Source organism: Talpa occidentalis, unplaced genomic scaffold, assembly GCF_014898055.3.
Source record: "Talpa occidentalis isolate TD23 unplaced genomic scaffold, MPIMG_talOcc4v2.1 talOcc4.8, whole genome shotgun sequence".
NCBI lineage: Eukaryota > Metazoa > Chordata > Mammalia > Eulipotyphla > Talpidae > Talpa > Talpa occidentalis.
The window spans coordinates 63,742,320-63,752,189 of NW_023605194.1; the positions used below are offsets into that span (position 1 = coordinate 63,742,320).

The window sequence follows — 9,870 nt, forward strand, 5'->3', positions numbered from 1 at the left end:
GAATTGCACATGTTGCCATCACGAAAAAGATGTGTCCCTATCACTACAACATCACAATATATAAAGCAACAGCTAACAAAATAACAGATGTTATGAACAGATGAATCAACAATTATGATAGTATATTTCAACATACCATCTCAGAAACCAAGAGATTAAGCAGATAAAACACAATAAGCACACATATCAAGATTTAACTACTGTAAGTATACATAAACAAACAGATATTTAACTCCAACAAATAGATGATTCACATTGAATTAGACCTCGCATGCAACATGTACAAATATTGGCCATGCATTAGGACATAAAGGAAGTACCCACAGATTCCAAAGAATTAATTTCACAAAAAAAAACTGTTCACTAAACACATATTTACACATTTACTACGAATATAATATACCACCAATACAACTAAAACAACATGAGAGAGATCTTTTAATCCCATATATGGGGGAAGTAAAAGTAGCCCTTGGGAAGGAAATTGAGTGATACTAAAAAATAAATGTAAACAAAAACAGCATTTGTCAAAAAATTCACCTTAGAGGGAAAATTATATCTTTATATGCATTTCTTGGGAAAAAAGAAGATGAAGGGCAAGCAATTTGATTTAAACAGCTGGAAAATTGCACAAAATAAAACCAAAGAAACAGAGCAGAAAGAAAGTATTAGAGTGAAGATCAATCAAAGAAAACAATGCAGATACTAACAAAAGCAAAAATGAAATCTTTGTAAAAATTAGAGAGACATATTTCACAATATATTCATCAAGAAAAAAGATAAATATAAAACGAATAGAGAAGATATAGGACAAAAAAGAAGTAATAGCTGCAGGCACAGCTGCTATTTTAAAAATTACAAAGGGGTATTTTGTAATATGTGGGAAAAAATGAAACCCTAAATGAAATGAATAAAATAAAAAATAGAAAGTCAAATTGCATAAGGCAAGTATAAATAGGTAAACCAGGAAACATTAACAAAATTGAACTTTGTTGTCAAAGCTCCCTTCCACCACCCCAGCCCTTAGACAAACAAACAATTCCAGGCCAAAGTGATTTTAAAGGTAAATTCTACAAAATTTTCAAATTATATACAAATGTTCAAGTTACACAAGTTGTTCCAAAATATGGCCAAAAGGGACACATCCACCCATTCATCCTAAGAAGATTTTGATGCCAACACTAATTAAGGACAAACTTAGACAAGATAAAATTATAGAGACATTTTATTATGGACCTAAAAGACAGTCATTACATTTTATAAAATTATAAAATATAAGCCAATAGTGTCTACTGTAAGAAAGCAAGGATGTCTCAACATCATAAAATCTACCAATGTAATTTAGCACAACTGGCTGGAGGAATATGATGTGATTATCTCACTTGATTGAGAAAAGTATTTTAATAAAGTTCAACACATAATTTTTTAAAGAACACTTTTTAACCTATGATTATGATGCAATTTTATTAACTTGGTTCGGATTATATCTTAAAATCCTGCAGCAAATGTCAGATTTAATGAAGAAACATTAGATGCATACCCTTTAACGTCAATAGTAAGACAAGAATGGAAGACTTGTTTTAGACTGTAAGGAAGTAGAGAGAAGATGTGTATGCATTGGAAGGGAAGATTTAAAACTCTTATTTGCAGAGGATATGCTCATATAATCTGAAAAAGAATATCTTTCTCTATATTTTTATCTTTGCTGCAAAGTTCTTTTCCCCAAAAACATCACTTCATTTTAAAAAGTATTAGGAACACATAAAACATGACAATATTTATTCTTTCTCATATCCTGGTATGGGATCTGTTGGCAGCTCCTTCAGTGAGGCTGCCAGCTGGTTTCCTATCACTGGTCTCTTCCTCTGCCACACTGTCCACCCACCGCTGCCCACTCTCCTTGTCATCAGGAGAAAACAATCCTTCTTCCCCATTTTCTTGACTTTCCATCTTTCTTCTAGATGTGTCTCCTATGTTTCCATTGGAATGGTTTCACCTTCTTTCTTTTCTTCCATCTTAGTAGCTCCTTGCTCTTCCTCAGGAACTAAGCTCCTCTGACTTCACTGCTGCCTCTTTCTCCCTATCCTCCTCCCTTTTGAGAGACTGCTCCTCTGCCTGTGCAATTTCAGCTGCATTTTTTTCCACATCCACTTCTACTTTCAAGCTGCACAATCCTTTCAGTTTGTTGTTAAATGAATCTGTGCTTTCCAGGAATTTCCTCTTCTTTTCCTGGTGTGGTTCCTATATCTGAGTTCAGCTTCTAGTTTTCACTGATGGATCATTATTAAGGACTGGTCCTTTCATTTGAGGACCTGCATTCTAGCTGTTGTGACTACTGACCAGATGTCTGACACACACTCTCACTGAGGATTTCACTGATGACACGGTGGTTTCTCTGGAAAGAGGCAGTGGCTGTATGCTTCCCTGAAAAGTCATCAGCGCAATCACCTGGATCTTCAGCAGGCTGAGCATTCGTGTAAGGTCCTCCTTTTCATGCAAGACTGTCTCTGCTGACTTTCTTCCTCTAAAGCAGTTTCTGCATGATGTTTGCATTTGTGTATGCTAGGTATGGTTGCATATGCAAGGTATGGTGGGTTATGAAAGCCCTTGATAGATTCATTGTACTGTCTTTTCTGCTTCATGTTTAACTAAATATTCTTTCTTTTCTTCATCAGTGAGATCTTGCCACATGCCACCAATAATCTTGCCATTATACCACAACTTTAAGTCAGGGTTGGAAGGTTTTACTTGGTCCCAGATCTTTCTGCTGTACCTTGTGTAGGGCATCAGTGGCTTATCTGGTGACTTGTGTTGGTACCCATAATACCCATGACCAGCTGTTGATGCCACACTCCCTTCAGCCTGTTTTTGAAGGTGAGATGACTGTACGGACTGTATCCCACAAACTCTGGTGTCCTGGGCATTTTTGTTGAGGAGCTAGAGTGGGAGATGGGACATAAAATGGTCTTTTTCACATTTTGGAAGATTAAGTTCTCAGTTCCTTAAGAATGAATCTCAGACACAGTGGGCAGGAAAAAAATGCCCACACCTCTGGTGTTGCTTCCTTTTGTCTTCCTCCTGGAAATTTCTTAAAAATTTTTGTCAAGGGCCTCCCCTGGTGGCGCAGCAGTTGAGCGCTGGCCTGAGAAACTGCCCACAGCCTCTGCAGCATCGGTTCGATCCTCAGCTGCCAGCAAGTGTCCCACATGGTGCGACAGACCTCGCCTGCCGCGCCCACTGCTCCCCTCAGCAGTGTATTTCGTCAGTCTGCCTGTTCTGTTCCCTGCTCTGGCTCTGGTGAATCCTCTCACCTTCCTGCGCTTCTGACTGTACCCAGTGCTTGTATAAATAAATAAATAAATCTTTAAAATTTTTTTTTTTTTGTAAAAAGATAAAATGAAGGGCCTCCCTGCTGGCACAAGGAGTTAAGTCTCAGCACTATGAAGCTATCCTCAGCCACTGCAACATGAGTTCGATCCCCGGCCAGGGAGGTGACCCACATGGCGCAGCAGACCTCTCCTGTCTCACCTGCTGATTCCCTCAGCAGTGTATTTCAGTCAGTCTGCCTGTTCTGTTCCCCACTCTGTCTCTGATGAATCCTCTCACTCCTCCCCCTGCACCTCTAGCCTACACCCCAGCTCTTGTATGCATAAATAAGTAAAACTTTAAAAAAAAAAAAGATAAGATGATTTGAAATACGGAGGAACAGTTCAAACTCTTGAATGAGACATTTCTTAAATGTCAATTTTCTCCTAAGCTACAAATTCAACTCAGTCCTAGTAAAGTTCAGTTACATTTTGTGAGAAACTAGGTAAATAACATAAAATTTATATGAAAAAATAAAGGCTATGAATTAGATAATTTTATAAAGAAGAGTAACAAATGATAATTTGTTTTACTGAGCAGATATTAAGATTAAGGAATACTACAAAATTACCACCCACATAATATGGTATTGATGCAGGAACAGCCAAACAGACCAAGGAAACAGAATTGAGATCTCAGATATATAATGTAATATAGAATGTAAAATAAAAAACATATTATATAGATATATGTGGAAACTTAAAACAAAATTTATGTTTAGCAGAACATTTATGCTAAAAACAGAACATTAAAAACAAAATTTATGTTTAGTGGTTGGTAAAACTGACTTACTCTATAGAAATAATAAAATTGAATTACTACCTAACACAATATGCAAAGATGAAATCCAGATGAATAAAAGACAAACTACAAAATGTCAAACTCTAAAGGCAACAAAACATAAAGGAATACCTTTGTGACCTAATGATGGAAAAGGAGGCCTTATACAAAATCTCAAATGATGAACCATAGGCAAAAGTTGATGAATTTATGCTCATCAAAATGATGAATATCTTTAAGGAGAAGTTGATAGAGAAACACCAAAATGAGGAGACTTTAACATACAAAAGAGATCAACTGAACCAAAAAATGACTAGAAATAAAGAATATCTAAACAACATAATTGATAAAGTAAGTCTTATGACTATATATTGAAAAAGTAAATCTTATGACCACATATTGAATATTACACCTTGGTAATAGAGAATATACTTTCTTCTCAAGTGTACATGGAATGTTCATAAAATTGATTACATGTGAATACATCAATAAGTTCCATGAGGTGAAAACCAACATTTTTATCAATTTACAAAAATAATTGGAAATTAATACCAAATTTTTAAAAAGTCATTCACTCTGAAAATTAAAATTTTTCTATTAAGATACTCGATGAAAGAAAAAATAGAAGTAAATAATATAGAATGACTAAAAAATAAAGATAATAGAAATGCTTTACTTAGTGTATGGTCAAAGACAAATTTATAATCTGAAGTACATGTTCGTTCATAAATCCAAAAGTGGATGACAAAATCAACCAAAAAAGGCATAAAGATTTTGATTTTTACTTTGTAATGATTAATCTTTTTCCTGGTCTCTTATTTAAGTTTTCTAAATTCCTGCTATGAGTGAGACCATCTGGTATTTTTCTTTTTCTTTCTGACTTATTTCGCTGAGCATGATCCCTTCTAGCTCCATCCATGTTGCTGCAAACTACATGTGTTTAAGTAAAAACAAAAATCAACAAGCAGCTATAAACCAGAGACACTCTATGGGGCAGGGGTGGGGAGTGAGGGGCAGGGAGAGGAAGGACTAGAGTCAAAATAAGGGGGGGGGTGCAATTGTATGGGGAATATAACCATAATGAAAATGCATACATTGTGCAAAGATGAAAAATGATGTAAGAATTATTATTTTTTATTATTAAAATAAAATATTAAAAAAGGCATGAAGATAAAATAAAGATAAAATCAAAAATGAATAAGTTTGAGAACAGAAAAATAAAACTAATTGATTGATTGAAATTCTGATGATTTAGCAAAAAATGTTAAAAAGGAAATATAAAATAAAAAACAAGTTGAAAAAAATCACTGAAATACAGAAACTAAAGATTATAGGAGATGATTTGCAAATTACTTGAAAACCCAGAAGTAATTCTAAAACCACTTTGTGTATATTACAGAATTGAGCAAATGAATAAATAAATAGCCTATCCTTTTGAAAGAAGGAAATAAAAGAATGAATGAAGCAAGGAGAAGAATCCTATGTTGGATTAGAACTAGAGCCAATAGTACAAACTCTTAATTTAAAAAACAAGCAAACAAATAAAAACCCCATCTATTTCCTCCCTTTGTTCACAGAAAAGGCTGTGAAGCCTGGCACTCCAGAAGTGATGAGTGCAATTAGATCTTGCTTTCTAAATGCCATTTCCTCACTAAACTGAATCAAGGCTTCTTGATAAAATGGCTAAATCTAAGACTGGGGCAGGAAAATGCATTGTGAATCTAGAATATCTTGTTGTGCCAGAAAGTAAGGAAATGCTTGAAAATTGATCAGGGCATGAAAAGGGCACAGAATTCAACTTGAACAAGCTCCCACTAGCCAAATATGAGAAAATCTGAGCATTAAAAGGAATAGAAACAATAATGTAATATAAGTTAGCAAATAAAAATAGAATACTTGGTATCATTGTATTAGTACAAGCAATAAAGTGAACAACTGGGAGCATCTCTGGTGGTGCAAGAAGTTAAGATGCAACCTATGAAGCTATCCTCAGCCACTGCAGCACGAGTTCGATCCCTGGGCAGTGAACTAGCCACATGGTGCATCAGACCTCTCCCGACTCACCCGGTGCTCCCCTCAGCAGTGTATTTCAGTCAATCTGCCATTTTATCAAGAAGCCTTGATTCAGTTTAGTGAGGAAATGGCATTTAGAAAGCAAGATCTAATTGTACTCATCACTCCTGTTCCCCACTCTGTCTCTGGTGAATCCTCTCACCCCCAACACCTCTGGCCTGTACCCCAGTTCTTGTATACATAAATTTTATACATCTTTAAAAAAATAAAGTGAACAACTGAATGAAAAAAATGAATAAATCATTCTTTATAAGGAATGATATAGAGTTAGAAACTCTATGGTGTAAACACCAATGTCATAATTGATTATCAATGGAAATATCAATGGATCCTAAATTCCACTAGATGGAAGTTAACAGGATGGATATGTTCTTTGTACAGCTTATTTATGAATTTTGAAGGGGAGAAAAGAAACCTTTACAGTGGAAAGATCTGGCAGACAGTGATGTTGACTCAAATTTAACATCACTAGTAATACAACAAACTGGAGTCCAGATGAATGCCCAGAGAGAGATACATCAACCTACAATGTTCTTGTCAAATGAACGAAAGAATGAATGAGTCCATGAATGAATTTCAATCACAAAATACATACCCTACAAAAATGTATGACTTTAATCGTGAACGAACATCAAACTCAAATAAAACACATTCCACAAAGCAACTACCCTATATTCTTAAAAATTGTCCCAAAAAATCAGTGTCAAATTAAATGATTACATTATGGTTCTATAAAAGAAGACAGGTTAAAATATTTAGGGATTGTTATGATATCTGCAACTTATTCACAAATGGTACTTGTGGGAGGGAGGAGGGGAGGGAGGGAGAGAGAGAGACAGGGAGGGAGAGAGAGGGAGAAAGAAAGAACAAGTAGGACAAAATATTACTGGTGACTCAATGTGAAAGATACATAGACAGGGAATGTGAGTTGCAGATAAATTTCTCTGTGTTCATTCTAAAACCAGGCCAGTCATGTCAGCTCAGGAGTCTAACCAAGGCTGCTTGGATGTTTGAAGCCAACCCTCACGCTTATTACAGGATGGTGTGCAGTGCTGCTAATATTGGGATATAGCCTATCACTATCTTGGCTATGAACACAGTAGTGTTCACTGAGTGTTCACTGAGTGAGATCAGTTTTTCATAAGTATCATTGATGCTTCTAATAAAAAAAAAAAACAGTTAATTCCCCCCAAAAATTAAAAGATATTTTCTTTTTTGTTAAAGAATTATTTATTTATACAAGAACTGGGGTACAGGCCAGATACGTGGGAGGGTGAGAGGATTCACCACAGACAGAGCGGGGAACAGAACAGGCAGACTGACAAATTACACTGCTGAGGGGAGTAGTGGTTGAGAGAGGAGAGGTCTGCCGTGCATGTGGGATTCTCGCTGCCAGCTGGGATCGCACCTGTGCTGCAGAGGCTGCAGACAGCTTCATAGTGCGGCGCTCAACCGCCTGCACCACCAGGGAGGCCCTAAAAGATATTTTCATTAAACATTACCATTATATCTTGCTAAAGCTCTTAGCATGCTGAAATGACAGAGTGTTTATCAAGTTGGAGAAATATGCCTTGGAGGAAATAACAAAAATATAACCATAACAAGATTATAAATACATAACTAGATTACTAAATCCCTGTTATACTTACAAGCTATGTGATCTTGGTCAAATTCATTTACTGCTAAAGCTCTATTTCCTTTATCACAGAATAGGTATTTCAGTAGGCGCTATCTTCCTCGATTGTTTTGAAGATTAACATGAGCCAGTGTATCTATAATGCTTACAAAAGTGCCTGGCACACATAAATGCTATCTTTATACATTATTATTATTATTATTGGAATAGCAAAAAGAATCCTCTAATCATTTATGTCTCTTCATAATCCAAAACTTACATCATGTACTATTTAAAAGAATTTGAATAAATCCAAATCCAGATTCTAAAAACATTGTGTTCTATTTCTGCCAGGATCTACTACCTATCTTTCCTGGAGAGGAACAAAATCAGGTGGTCAGTACAGAGCTAAAAAGGTGAGAGCAGATAAATGATTATACCTGAATAGAGAAGAAGCCAAGGATACCCATGTGGGATTCAGAACTTGGCACCAATTTTCTTCAACTACTGAATAATTTTTGCATCAAGAATACATTTGGAGTAAAATAACAGATGATAAAAGCAAAATATTTCATAACCAAAGAAGCTGTCAAAGCTATCTATGCTCAGTGGTGAATCTATAGTTTTAAATGGCTTTAAAATTTAAAAAGAACAATTGACACTAATCTGCTAAAGAAGCATCAATATCTGCTGCGCTCTGCCTGAAACGACTATGTTTTAATAACTATCCACAGAAGGTATGTTATATACCACTATGTGAAACATGACTTTTCACTTAGATCAAGTTACTATTTATCATAAATTAATTTCTCTCACTTTAAGTTTCAAGTTTTCTTGTGCACATATAAAAGGTGAAATAATATTTGTAGAAATATTGACTCCACTAAAACAATATCATCAACACTTAAGTGAGAGCAGTTTTTCATAAGTATCATTGATGCTTCTAATGAAAAAAAATCAGTTAATTCCCAAAAAAATTAACAGATTTTCATTAACCATAACCATTATATTTTGGTTCTTCACAAGTGCTACTAAAGCTCTCAGCATGCTGAAATGACAGAGTGCTTATCAAGTTTGAGAAATATGCCTTGGAGGAAATAACAAAAATATAACCATAACAATAACAGGCCTGAACACTATTAAAAAAATGGTAAACTTGGGGCCTCCCCGGTGGCGCAGCGGTTGAGCGCTGGGTTGTGAAGCTGCCCGCAGCTGGTTCGATCTGACTCCCTGGCCACCGGAGGAGGGTCCCACATGGCGCAGCAGACCTCTCCTGCTGCCTGCTGCTCCCCTCAGCAGTGTACTTTGGTCCTTCTGCCTGTTCTGCTCCCCGCTCTGGCTCTGGTGAATTCTCTCACCCTCCCGCGCTTCTGATTGTACCTTGTGCTTATATAAATAAATCTTTAAAAAAAATGGTAAACTTGACTAAAATTTTAAAAGAACATCATGTTTAGAAGGTATTCAGTACATTTATAATCTAAATAAAACAGTGTCACTGAGTTTTTTAAAGATGTGAACTCTTCCAGATAATTGATGTATCAGTTAGGTATTTCTGTGTAACAACACCCCCAAAACTTAGTGGTTACTTAACCGTTACTTTAAAACAGTAACCATAGATTACTTCTCATGAGTTCAGAGGTTAGTGGGCAGTCCTGTACTCTTGGCTGGACTTAGCTGATCTTGGCTGGGCTCATTAATAATCAACTGATGTGTTGACTGGAAACTGGTCAATCTAGAATGATGTAGGGATGAAGAGGAAATTTCCCCAACCCTCTGGATTTTTCTTAGGCTGGTTGAGCAATCAAATTAATATCAGATAGACTAGCAGGAGAAAATATTTAATTACATGCCTATGGAGAATGTAATATTTAATTACATGCCTATGGAGAATCTTTAATACATGGATGTAGGTTCCAAAGAAAATGGGGGCAAAATTCGGGTATTTATCCTGAGCAAAGGAATAAAATAAGTGCCTGGGTCTTCAGGGAGAGAGAAGGGGACTAGTGTGGCGAGGACAGAGTCACTTGTAGGACAAA

General features: G+C 36.0%; 1 pseudogene; it reads right to left on the reverse strand.

The window, feature by feature from the left end:
* Positions 1 to 1,778: 1,778 nt before the first annotated feature.
* Positions 1,779 to 2,977, reverse strand: LOC119234564 (SWI/SNF-related matrix-associated actin-dependent regulator of chromatin subfamily E member 1-like; annotated as a pseudogene).
* Between the last annotated feature and the right edge of the window lie 6,893 nt (positions 2,978 to 9,870).